Source organism: Neophocaena asiaeorientalis, unplaced genomic scaffold, assembly GCF_003031525.2.
Source record: "Neophocaena asiaeorientalis asiaeorientalis breed wild unplaced genomic scaffold, Neophocaena_asiaeorientalis_V1.1 scaffold217, whole genome shotgun sequence".
NCBI lineage: Eukaryota > Metazoa > Chordata > Mammalia > Artiodactyla > Phocoenidae > Neophocaena > Neophocaena asiaeorientalis.
Window position 1 is genome coordinate 5,090,413 of NW_020172293.1, and position 12,872 is coordinate 5,103,284.

A 12,872-nucleotide genomic window follows, 5' to 3' on the forward strand; every position below is an offset into this window, starting at 1 on the left:
CCTTTTTCCCTGCCTGCTCCGGCCACCGCGCTGACCCAGGGCAGCTCCCGGCTTTCAGGCCTGGGCCACTGCCACCACCAGAAAGATGTGCAAATGCCGCCATTTTGCACGGTGGCAAACAAATTTCTTTGTGACTTTTTTTCCCGCCCAGCTCTTGCTCTCCTCGGAATGAACCAACCCGCTCCCCGGGCGGAAAGGCCCGTACCCCCGTGCACACGGCCCCCAGCGCCTTTCGTGCGGCCTCACTGCCCGGCGACCTCGTGGCCGGGCCTACCCGGAGCAGGGCAGGGGCGCCGGGGCGCGCGGCCGGCCTGGCCTTCTCCCCGGGGCCGGCCCTCGGGGGCTGGACCGCCTTCCGTCCCTTGGCGCTCCTTTTGTGTGGCCCGGAGCCATCTCCCACCCCCGCGCACGCACACGCCGCCTGGCCATTTCTCACCTTCTCGCCCAGGCCTGAGCTCTCTTCCCCAGGCAAATGGGGCCCAGCTTTTCGCCTTGGGCGGAGGGCTGGCCAATGCCTCCAACTGAGTGTGCGGAACGCAAGTGGCAAAGAGATGGGGCTTCACTCGGGCTGCCGGCGGGGCTGCGAACGCCCCCTGGGAAGTGGCCCAAGAGCCCAGACCGGGAGTCGGGGGAGGGCGCGGGCGCGCAGGCGAGGCCCGGGGGAACCCCCCAAGTCGGGGAAACGCGATGCGGCCAGGCCTACTTCCTTTGGCGCCGTGGTTCCTGTCCCTTGGAACCGCTTAGTGCATCTGAAAGTGGAATGATGACCTGGAGACGGGAAACGTGAGACAGTGACCTGGAAAACCAGCCTGGGTTGGGGAGGTTGGAGCGCAGCAATGCAAACAAAGCTGCTTCGAGAGGAAGAGGGGAAACAGAGGTGCACCGCAGACAGGTCACAGGAAAGTGCAACAAGCTTGTTTTCCCGGGTGTTTAAAATGCAGCCCCAGTTGTAAAGTGTGTGAAATTACGCACTGGTCTCTTAAAGAGTGCCTAATTTATAGTAAATAGCAAGGTCTTTGTAAATGGCTTTATTATGTTGTTTTTTGTTAATTGTTGAGAAAATCCCCATTGTTGAGTGTGAAAGGCTTTATGAGCTAACCTGGTCCTGGCGCAATCAGAGGGCAGTAAATGGCCGCTCGGCCTCCGAGGCCCAGGGCGGAAGCGGACTCCGGCCGGGAGCGCCACGGCGACCCCTGGAGACGCTGCGGGACCTGGGAAGAAAGTGGCGAGGGGGGTCCGGGCTTTTGTGGATGAGAAGGCGTGTTTTGAACTCGCGAGCCCACGAGAGCAGCTTGCTGAGTGCTGCGAGGAGAACCGGGCGGGCCAGGGCGACCCAGGCGGCGAGGCCGCGGGCGGGCGCAGGAGACCCGGCGCCCCTCTCCGGTCACAGCCTGGACCGCAGGCCGCCGGCCCCGGACGCGGGCTCGAGCCGCGCTGCGGGGGGGTGGGGGGTGGGGGGGGGTGGAACTGGTTCTTGGGCTTTGTCTCCAGTTCTCCGGCCGCGTGGAGCGCGGGATCGGGCCGGTTCGGCCACGCCTGCCGAACGCCCAAAAATGCAGGGCCGGGGACTGGAGAGGCTACAGGCAGAGAGGTCCCTGAAGGAGGGCTCCAGACCCCTGCCTGAGCCAGCTCGTCTTTTGTTTAAAGCTTTCTTTCTCCTTTTCTCTCTCCCTCTTTCTTCCTTTCTCTGTCACGCGCGATCTCTCTCTCTCCTTTTCTCCCTCTCCGTCTCCTTTAGGAACCTGAACTGGACACAGAAGACAGGAGAAATAAGAGGAACCGTTTTTGGTTGTGTGTGTGTGTGTGTGTGTGTGTGTGTGTGTGTTTAAACAAGGGAAAGGATTTATTCTTTATTTTAAGATAAGATATTCCCATCTCCTCCAGTTCTCTTTCCAGCCAGCTGGGACCCGGGAAGGGTATGGGCTAAACCAGGCAGGCGCTGGGTTCATTTGATTAACTTGGAGACGAAGACCCCGCCGGGCCCTGCTGGCCTGGAGTGGGCGGGCGGAGAGCGCCTCCCTGGGCTCGGCCCCGCGGCCTTTCCAGGACTTAAGACCCGGTGGGTCGGGGGGAAAAGCAGCAGCAGCCTCTGAGCTCTGAACGTGCAGCTCGAGGGAAGGGAATTTCTTCGAGAGAGCCGGCACTGGGGGGTGGAAAACCCTGGGTTAGGTGGACGTAAGGGCTTGGACATTAGCGAATGCAAATCACAAGGAAATGTTAATTCCAGTCAGAAAAACCTATATTCAGCTATCTTTCTTCCCTTCTAAGATGGCCCTCTGCTTGCGCACTCTCGCTCTCTCACCAAATTAGCTATTACGCGAAATCCCCTTGGGTTTAAAGCACTTGTTTCGCGGATTCGCGTACAACCCATATTAACTATGCACTTTCTGCTATTCCTCTTGTGACCGTCCCTGCCTCTTCCTTCTTTGCGGAGAGTATGATGAATTTTATTTTAGCCCAATCGATGCGTGCAAATACTGGGATAACACAGCCCATACTCCTGCGATGGAGGCTGTTTTCAAAATTGAGTTTAGGGATCAATATTAAGTCGAAATGCTCCAAATTGCACGAATTCACCAAATTCAAGCCTTGGGCTCCCAAGCCCCTTTCCTGATTAACGCACTCGTGGGCAGTTAACTGCGGTTCCACCGTTCCTGCTTCTCAAAACAGGATGTTTTCATCATGTGTCTTTGGCTTTCCCTAAAGATCACTCCAGTTTGTTTAGAAAAACAGGATCCCAAAACGTGTGGAGTTAAACCTCTGTCAGTGGCTTCCATGGGGGAACTGCTGACTGTCATTCCTTTTCTTTCTCTACCTTGAACCTAACCCTGTCCTGGGCCACTACTTGACTCCCACGACTTCTTCCCCCAGAGCCGAGCTATTCAGGCTGTAGCACAGCAAGCTTCCTATTCTTTGGTGGCTGCAGGCAAGGCTTCAGGACAGACTTGTGCCTAACTGGGGGAAGGGCACTGGTTGTCCCCTTGCAGGGGACGTTAAGGCCAGAGAGGTGGAGGGAGAGAGGTTTCAAAAGGGAATTAGGAGAGCCTGCTGCCTGCAGGTGTGTGTGTGTGTGTGTGTGTGTGTGTGTGTGTGTGTGTGTGCGCGCGCGCGTCCATGTAGTCTGAAAAGAACAGCTACAAGGGAAACAGGCCAAGTACCTGAGATGCTAGGGTATTCCCGATTCCTTAGCTCCTGCTACCTGGATCTTCCTTCAGTTGAGAGAACTGGAGCAAGACAGAAAGAGGTGGAAAGAGAGTGGCAGGCAGCCTAGAGGCTCTCCAGTAAGATCCAGTTATTCATCGAATCAATGCCATCAGTATGTTTGTGTTTGACCCTCTTGGATGGAAGAGGCTTAGCAGTCAATACACTTAGACCCTAAAATGTCGCCAGTCTAGCGGAGAACAACTGCTCATGGGTCTGCAAGGCCCTCCTCAGCCAGGATGCTCAGAAGGAAGGGAGGGAAACGGAGGGGAAACCATCTGAGTGGCTGCCTGCCCTCTTCCCCAAGCCATCAACACAAACAAGCAGGCAAACAAACTCAATTTTCCTGGAGTCTGGGCTGTTGGGCAAGCGCATGTGGGGCATGGAAGGGTTGGAATATAATTCCCATTGTTAGTGCTTGCCCTCTTTAAGATCAGTTTAAGTTAGCTCGGGGAACAACACAATACTTATGATAAGTGATGAGCAGTAGCAAGGAAAAGCAGTAAGGAAGAGAGAGACTGCACCAAGCTTAGGCAGAAGCCCTCCCTCCTTCCTGTGAAAGTTAGACATGACGCAAATATGTAAGAGATCTTGAGGCTACAACTTGGTCAGGAGGCAAGAGTTTCAGTCTGAAATGACTGGAAAGGACCTAAATTCTTGGATCTCCCAGGAATAAAGGCGCATTTTACGTTCATTCTCCCTTGCGTTTCTCTAGATTTCTCTTTTTCCCTCCCTTTCAAAATGAATACCCTCATTGTCAGTGGTGCAAATGTGCAAGATTAGTTTTCTTCCTCTACATTGAATCCAAATGTGCAAACCAGGGGATGGTTAAGCTTTCAAATGCCTGGTTATTAGATCCACTCAAAGTAAAAACCTGCATGCTGTAGTAGAAATTGCCATAGCCAGTTTTTGTTTTCTTTTTCCTTTATCATCACTTTTTTATCTTCTACCTTCTCAGCTTGTCCTCTTCTTCCCCTCCCCCTACCTAACCCTGCACCCAAGAGAAGACATCATGGGGGAATACCAACAGTTAGCAACATTTTCTCCAGAGGTGGAAAGAGAGTAAAATCTGGACTTAAAACAATGCTGATAGAGGCGGTGTGGGAGCCTGCGGTGACCCTGAGCTTCCTTGCTGGGGTGAGGGGCCAGAGCTTCCCAGCCTCTTGTCCTGCATGTGCTGAGCTATTCCGGTTAGGCTATAAAAAACAGCGTGGAGGAGGGTTCAACTCCATAAACACCCAGCTATGGTTCTAACATGGAGTACATTGCCAGATGCAAATGCAAAGAGATACTTTTAATTTTGTTCCACGTGTTATACATCGTGTGGCAAAGTGGTCTTCAGAAAGCCAGATTTGATTTTTATCTGTTATAATAAAGACTTTTAAAAAGCGACCTTAAAAATATATGATTGAGAATTAAAAGGGTGTATGTCACTAATACCAGAGTGTTTCTCATCTGAGTTTAAAAAGAGGTGAAAAAAAAAAAAGAGAGAGGTGGTACTTTTCCACCCCTCCTAAATAAGGAAAAATTTTAAGTAGAAGAGCTTGGTTAACATGTGAATTGTTCAATTGCTTTGCTGCTTATACAATTTCAGGAAAATAAAAATATTTTAATCCTTGTTTTTAAAAATCTTTTTACATCTTATGTTTTGAAAATTCAAAAGTAAATTAGGGAATCAGTCATACACGCCTGCCATCTTCTTTAGAAAAATTACCTCGGAAACATCTACTTTCCCTGAAATATCAACATTTCCTATTATATTATACATTTTGGTCTGTGGTTTGTAGTTTAACAGTACCATTGAATAGGAGAAAAACAAAACTTATTTTGTATAATTTAAATGGGAGGAAAAGATACCTTATTATATAGACTTAGGGAGGTTGCCAAGGGCTTCTAAAATCTTGTTCTTTGTATCAATCTCTAGCTGATTTATCTGAATAGGATCCAATCTTACATAACATGTAGACTACATATAATATTCTGACACAATAGAAGGATTTCTAGAGGAATTGGAAGCATCCTGATGGTGGATTTCCTATCTCTTCCTGCTTTGAAACATTACTTTAGTGTATACTCCAAGGGTGATTTTAAATATGATCTTCTTCAAAGAAAAAAAAGTGCAAAAATGATTATTAAGAGAAAGAAAAGCAGGAAATCTTTTATAAATACTTTAGGACCACTGATCCCAGTTACCTGCTATAATGTGAATGGAATCATTATGGCTGTTCCATTGACACTGTTTCTTCATTCAGGATCCTGGCCAAAGGAATAGCATGTCGATGTGTAAAATTCTAGCCAAAGATAAGCCATTACAATGGAAATCGCGATGTGCAAAGTCTCATTGAAGCCTATGAAACTGAGTGTAATATCCATACCGCATTCTCATCTGCTTGCCCCAGGATTTAGTATGCGGCTCTGCATTGAAATGAGATTATGCATATAAAATGCCAATATAGAATACAATGCCCAATAAAACATTAGAAAAGCAACTTACAGCCCACATACACGGGCTTTACTTAAATTGGAACTTCATGTGCAAAGTAAACCATAGCGCCATCAGAACACTAAATCTACACAATGTCCTCACTCTGGTTTTTCCTGCTGCTTTCTGCATGATCCCCCCCCCACCCCCTCCTATCCAAACACAATTCTTTTAAGGGCACTCTTCAAATCATCTAACAATTCCCAAAGGATATTCCAGGAGTCTCTTAAAGTGTCTTTCTAAATTAAAAGACCCCGAACAATTTAAGTGCATTTTTGAACCAAAAATATCAGAAAGTATTTGGACTTGCAAACCTATGGGGGTGTGTGTAAAAAAGAAGAAAGGGGCCAAAGAGAAACCGGCCCCACAGTGGATTACAAGGTTATGGGACAGGTCACTAGGAAAGGGAAATAAAACCGAACGTTAGGTTGGGCTTGTAAATTATGCACCTTTCAGGGAAAGCGGTTTTAAGGTCTCTTCACTCAAGGGTTTTTTTTTCCCATCCATTTTACTATTAATTCTTAACTCTTGGTAGGCAGCTCTTTAATGAGGTTGTTTGTGGCAGGTTAATTTTCTCCAAACTACTGAGCTCCTCATTTTCCCTTTTAAGTGCAGTGCTGCCTAGAGCTTTCAGTATTTTCCATACCAGAAAACAAAATAAACGTGAAGTTGTCGGCGGCACTGGGCTGAGAATTAAAGGCTTTATGTGGACAGAAAAACAGAGGGCCTGGACAGATGGGAGTGGGAGGGTAGAAATCAGGCTGAGTTGAGGGCATGAGGGAGAGAGAATTCGGTCTTAGGAGAGCGATGACCCAGGGAGTGTAATATATTAAATATTGCAGCGATCGATTTCAATATCCCAAGTGGACACGGGAATAAAAATTCACCAACAAGCTGAAGTGATTAGGAATGCTTTGTTGCAAGGGAAAAAATGTGATTTTCTTCAGATCCTTTTTGTTCAGGTTAGAAGAGGCATAGACAATCCACGTCTAAGCTTTGGACTCCCAGTTTGGGATATAACTCTAAAGGTTAGTCCTATGTCAACGGTGCTTCTGCGTCGTGAAAAGATGAGCCTTTGTACTAAGGAGGATTAAATATCAACCACAATTACAGGCTGGTGCCTCTAGGAGCTTTCCTCCCAAATCAGAGGAGGGTACATTTTGGAAATGTCCTTCCCTGTGTATTAGTCTTTGTTTCAGTGGCTCTGGGACAAAGCAGTTGCGTTTGCACAGTTCTTTCACTAAAATCCAGGGGGAAATGCACACTATAGTTTACAGAGGGTTGCTTCACAATAGCAGGACATAAAAACAGCAGTTGGTGCTATGTAGGGAAGAAATATTTTTGAAATGTCATTCCGGGGCCAAAAGTATGAAACCCGTCATATATCCAGGCACAAATACTCACTGCTGCCCACGATTGTATTAGCGACTTCAGAATTGGGTGGGATTTTCTGTTCCTTTTTCTACCAAATCCAGCTCTTAGACATTCATGCTATGAACTGTGTTTCTCTCAGTCCAGGAATCTGTTTAGGGATTTGGGGTCGTCACTGAGGAGGCTGCTTGGGGTGGGGGATTGTTTCCAGTCACAGCCTAACAGGCAGGGCCTGGGCTCTTCACACTGGGGACACCAAGTCTGCTGCTAGGGACACACTGCTGGACGTCTGCACGCGGCGGCCACCACAGCTGCCTCCTCCTTCAGTGTGTCTGCCACAAATCTGGGAAAGAAATGCAGCATCATACGGGGATTTCTTTAATGAGGATGAGTTCCTCAGAGTGACTGGGGGCTACGGCTGCTGCTCAGGCCTCTCCTTCCCTCTGCCAGATCCCATTATATCCTTCCTTATACACCAGCCTGAGGTTGGAAAAGCACACCCTCATGCCCCCGCTGCTCCCTGACCCAGAAACTGATCTCAATTTTACCCTGGTAGCTGAGTGAGGATGAACTGGAAGGTCTGAGAAGGCTGGAATCCCTGAGTAGGGCAAAACAAAATATACCTATCTCTATCTATCTATCCCCTATCTCCCCCAGTCCCTTCCAGTCTTCTAATCATCTTCCATCCTAGTTAGGATGACTAGCTCCCACTTGGAGCATGGTCCTAGGGCCTAGCCATATTTCCATATGAAGCTCTTCTTCACAGCAGTAGAAGGCAGTAGAAGGAACCCTAAATCTCCCATTTCCTTGCCCCTAAGTTGGGCCGACCCAAGTTGGGCTGGGTTAAGGCCGAGGTTGGTTGTGCAACCAAGCACTTAGGCTCCTGCAGCTGGAAACTACCAGGCTCTCTGTGGAATGATGACCGCCTACAGGGAGGCTGATTCTGCCCTATAAAGCTGTTTACTTCCCTAAAGCTATATAGGTCCTTCCTCTCTTGAGGTTGGGTCCATTCAGGTCCAGGAGCAAACTATCACTCAAAAAAGTTACTTTGAGAAGCTAGGGTTCATGAAACCAGTTCTCTCTGTTCCTGTGTGGGAAAGACTGAGTTAGGGGCAATTTGGATAAGAAAGGAATCTCTGCTTTGCTATGGTCCCCCTTTGGCCTTTTAGTTTGCATTTCTTTTTCTTCTCCTTCTCCTTCTTCTTCTTCATCATCATCAATGTCACATCAGGGAGAACAGCAGGCTGCAGGCAGCAGCGGACTTGCACCGTGAGGGCCTCTGCTGAAGCTGACTTGAGGCCTGGCTATGTCTGGACAGGTGGCTCAGAGTGCAGAGATTCCTGCTCTTGTGTGAGGAGAGGAAAGCTGCAGAGAAGGAATCTCCTGGGTAGGGACTCTCTGTCCCAAGTTACCTAGGAGCAGGTTCTGCATCCAGGCCCTAAACGCTGGGATCCTGGAAAACCTGCTCTGCTCTGCTGTAAGGTACCTGTTGCTTAAAGCTGCTTGGGGAGCCCTTGGGCCCCTGCCCTATTGTAAGTCTTGGGGGTTAGGTCTGGCTTCCCCTGGGGCTGCTGGATTCACCTGTCATTACGCTCACTGCCCAGGGACCCTGACAAACCTCCACAATGTGGGTCTGAAAAAGGGCGCTTAAGGTTCACTGATCTGTGTGTAGAACTTTGCAAAACTGCAAATAAGCGAGAAAATTTGTCTATTCTTGGGAAGGGAAATACAAGTTTGCACTTCATATGGAAGCATGAGAAAAAGTGTGTGTGTGTGTGTGTGTGGGGGGGGGACTTCTGGCCAAAAGCCCCACTGTAATCTCCAGAACAATTTCATTTCCTCTGTGGCACCCTGGCTACCCTAGCCGAGGCCTGCGAGAAGTCTGGGAGGAGAATAAGCTTAAAAGCGGGGATGGGGCAGAGGAGAGGTGGCGAGGCCCTTAGCAAGGTCTCAGGTGAGGGCCAGGCCGGCTGCTGAGGAGGGGACCGACAGGATGGAAGGCCGCAGGACGGGGGGAGGGACAGAGCCACGTCTTTTGGAAGGTTTTGGTGTTTTCGAGAGGGGTTTTTCGCAGGAATTCGCATGGCCTGCCTCCGGGGCAGCCCGCTGGCGCTCCCCTCCTCCCCTTCTCGCAGAGCAGGTCGCAGGGAGCTCGGGTTTCCTCGGAGGCCCCGCGCCCTGGCCGCCCGCGCTGCGCCCGCCTCGGCACGCAGGCCTTTCCCGCTTGCTGAGAAAGGGAAAAGCGCGCGCCCCGGCTGGTGCGGGCTGGAGCGTGTCCGTGCCGTGGGAGAGCCGGTGCTCCGGCGGGGGGAGCCAAAGTGCCCAGGCAGGCCCTATAATCCCGGCCGGCCGCGCAGGCGGGAGAAGGGACTCTTGTCGGGGCGGTCGACATCCCAGGCTGTCGCGCGGCTTCTGGGAACCCGCGGGCTACTGAGAGAGAAGCAGGCCCCGGGAAGCTCGTTCTCTCTCCCTCCAAAGGGTGGTTGGAACTTTTGAACCCTTTACTTTAAAGTGATTGATCGTGTCCCACCAGAGAGCGGCTCCACCCCCGTCCCCATCTCCACCGCCTTCCCTTGTCACCTCGGCTCCAAGTGTGCGCGGAGACACGCGGGCGCGAGGGTTGGCGCGTTTGGAGATGTGAGCCGCAAACGCGAGCATTTGTGTATGAATGCGTGTCAAACAAGCAGGGCCAGAGCGGCTGTCGCGATTTTGGATGAATCCTGGTGTAAGAACCCATTACGGGAGGGTAGGAATCGCGTCTCTGCGCCCAAAACCCTCTAAAAGAAAGACGCAAGCGACAGCTATTCCCAGGAAACCGTCTCGGCACGCCTACCTCCCGCCATGGAAGTCCTCGCAGGAGCCGGGCTCCGCACTGGGAGCCTTCAGGGAACTCAGGATGAAGGCTCACAGCCTCTACGTGAAGTTGGTCATTAATTTGGGCTGCTCGGAGCCAGTAACACACTCAAGGCCTCTGGCTTTGGGAATTGTCTCGGAGCTGGGATCCCGGCGTAGGCGACCCAGGGCTGCGGATGGGAAATGCGAGTGTTGGAGGCTCTGGGATGTGTCTGAGTGGGCTGGGTAGAGCTCCCGGGGCAAAGGTTGGCTCTTCCTCGCCCCAAATAAATTCTTGGTTAACTAGTGTAGACTAAACACATTAATGTTATTAAATGGGGTAAAACAGAAGGGGTTGAAAGTGGGGGGCATGCCAACTGGACCCAGACCCGGTCATACTTCTCTTCCGGTGACAAGTCAGGATGCTTCCAACACGAAAATAGAAATGTAACATCCAACTGGACGAATTAATTTTTGACGGATTTACGGTATGATTTTCTTTCCAGCGGTATTCATCGGTTCTTTCGATCAGTAGTGCGGTCCAAAGACAGAAATATAAACAAGCACTTTCTGCTTTGCGGAAACCCCTTAACAGTATCTCCCAAAGAAAGACCAAGACACTTTGTGAATTTTCCCCAGATAATGCCTCATATTCCGAATGACTGATCAGAGAACTCCGGTATTGTTAAATAAAATGAGAGGAAGGCGAGTGACGTGGGAGTCGAACAATGGCATTTCTGAATCAGTTTGCTTGATTGACGTTTGGGAGCTTCATGACCCCAGGGAATAGGACTCTTTACGGTGAATACACCAAAACATCAACCAAGATTAGAACTCTAGATCCTGTTTTAATCCCATTTCAGTCTAAATTACAGTGGGAAAATATAAAATCTAAGAGGAGAGAATTACTCCATCATATATTGACCTAAAGTTTTAATTGCTCCAAGGGGGAAATAAAAGTGGAAAACCAATATTCTTTTCATCACTTTAGGAATAGCACTGACAAGTAAAGTGTAAGTGTTTGGGAGGGTAGGTATGAAGAATATTTAAGTGGTGTAAAATATTTTATATTTATTTCGGGAGACATACTGGAGAAATGTATAGGGAGATTTTATGCATATGTAAGAGAAAAAAATATAACCCCCTCTATTGGATAAAAAGTGAGGGTCATCAGCAAACTGATGCTAAGAAATAATTAGATACCTTTAAGGTGGAGTCTAAATTTCCATTATTATTTGGAAGTCTTCTCTATTTCGTGGGAGGGGAAATTATTTTAATGCCAAAAGTTGTGTTAAATGTAAATTTAACCCAGGAAATTGTTGAGAGCCAATCTTCAAGTTGGAAAAACGGAATGTGTTTGAGCAAAGTCTATTTTTAACCACAGAAAAGTGTGAGATAGTGTGGGCTCTGTGTTAGGTGGGAGTAGAGTCTATGGCAACTTTGCTTTACAAAAAACATTGATTCTTCAATGGAACTTATCCTCAAACCTCAGAAACTTGAAAAATAGGAAATTTTAAGTATTATATATTAAACTGAACCGATGGAACACAGAAAGACGAAGTTGTAGTAAAAGATGTTAGTTATATTCTCCCAATTTTTAGCAGATAAACTACAGCAAAGGGGAATGTAACAGGAAGACATAAAAATAGACCAAATATGTTATAAATAATGGAATAGAAAGGGTTGTTGCACAATATAGGTTCACAGTCTTATATTTTGAGGAGTAGATTTTAATGAGAAGCCTCTCTATTGCACGGGAACTGGGAATCATAAGAATTATTTACGCAACAAGAAGGAACAAAAATTAATTATTAGGAGCTCAGCAATCACCAAATAAACTCTGAGCTTTGAGGTTAAAAATAGACGACTATCTTCATGTTCAATTATACAGTTATCAGTTACTAATACAACTGATATTTCAGCATCTCAGCGAGACAAGATACCATCTTCTATGGAGATATCTTGGTATTAATTAATGACTGCTTTATTCTCATTATTCACAAGGAAAAATAGGGGTCGTGTCACATTAAAATTAAGATTATCTTAGTTTATCTGGACCCTTAAAGGTCATTCAAAGTAATTATATTTTGAATTAACAGAGGTAGGCAATTTATCTCGTTATTATTTTTGTTGTTGTTGTTCAAAGACAGAAAATAAAGATCAGAAATAAGCAAAGTTTCATTTTTGAAGATAGAAAGAACCAAACAAACATGTCTTGACTTTTGCAATATTTCCCTTGCTAAAGGGGGAATGAGGGAACTGTATAAGACGTGACTTTGCAAAGTCAAGTCCTTTTTAACAGACTCGGATCGAAATTCTTGCTATGCAACAAGGATTCAGGTTTGATTAATTTTCTGCAAGCAACGTGACAGCGGTGTTTTAAAAGATTAATTAAAATTGAAGTGATAGGGAGCAGGAATTCAACCTGCAGAGGCGTCCCAGGCGCCTTGGGGGGTTTTGCAAGCGAGTCCCAAGCTCAAACTACGGGCTTTCCCGAGCCTGGGACGCAACTCCCCGTCTCCTGGAGAGGAACGCGGAATTTGGCAAGGCGCCCGCCTGGCCGCCTGGCATCCCGAGCTGGCCGCCAGCTCTCGGGGGTGGGGACGGGGTGTGTCCCGGGGAACCCGCTGCCGAGAGGACTGCTGGCGCGGCTCTCGACGAGCCAGTGAGGTCCAGGGTCACGCTGAGAGGCCGGAGGGGACTCCAGGAAGCCTCACGCTGATGGCCCCGGGCCTCCCAATCTCCGGGGGGAGGGGGACACCTATTTTGTACCCGGGCTCGTGCGGAACCCCCTCTACGGTCGCGAGCGTGCGGGGCGCGTGGAAGGCGAAGGCGCATCCCCAGAGCCCAGGACGTGAAGGGCTCGGCCGCTGGGCTGCGGCTGCCGGGCCGGGGCGCAGGCCTGCACCGGCAGTCCTGCCTCGTCGGCGGAGACTCGGGACTCTGGGAGGCCCTTCACTGCCCGACTCCCCTTACCTCTCCGCTC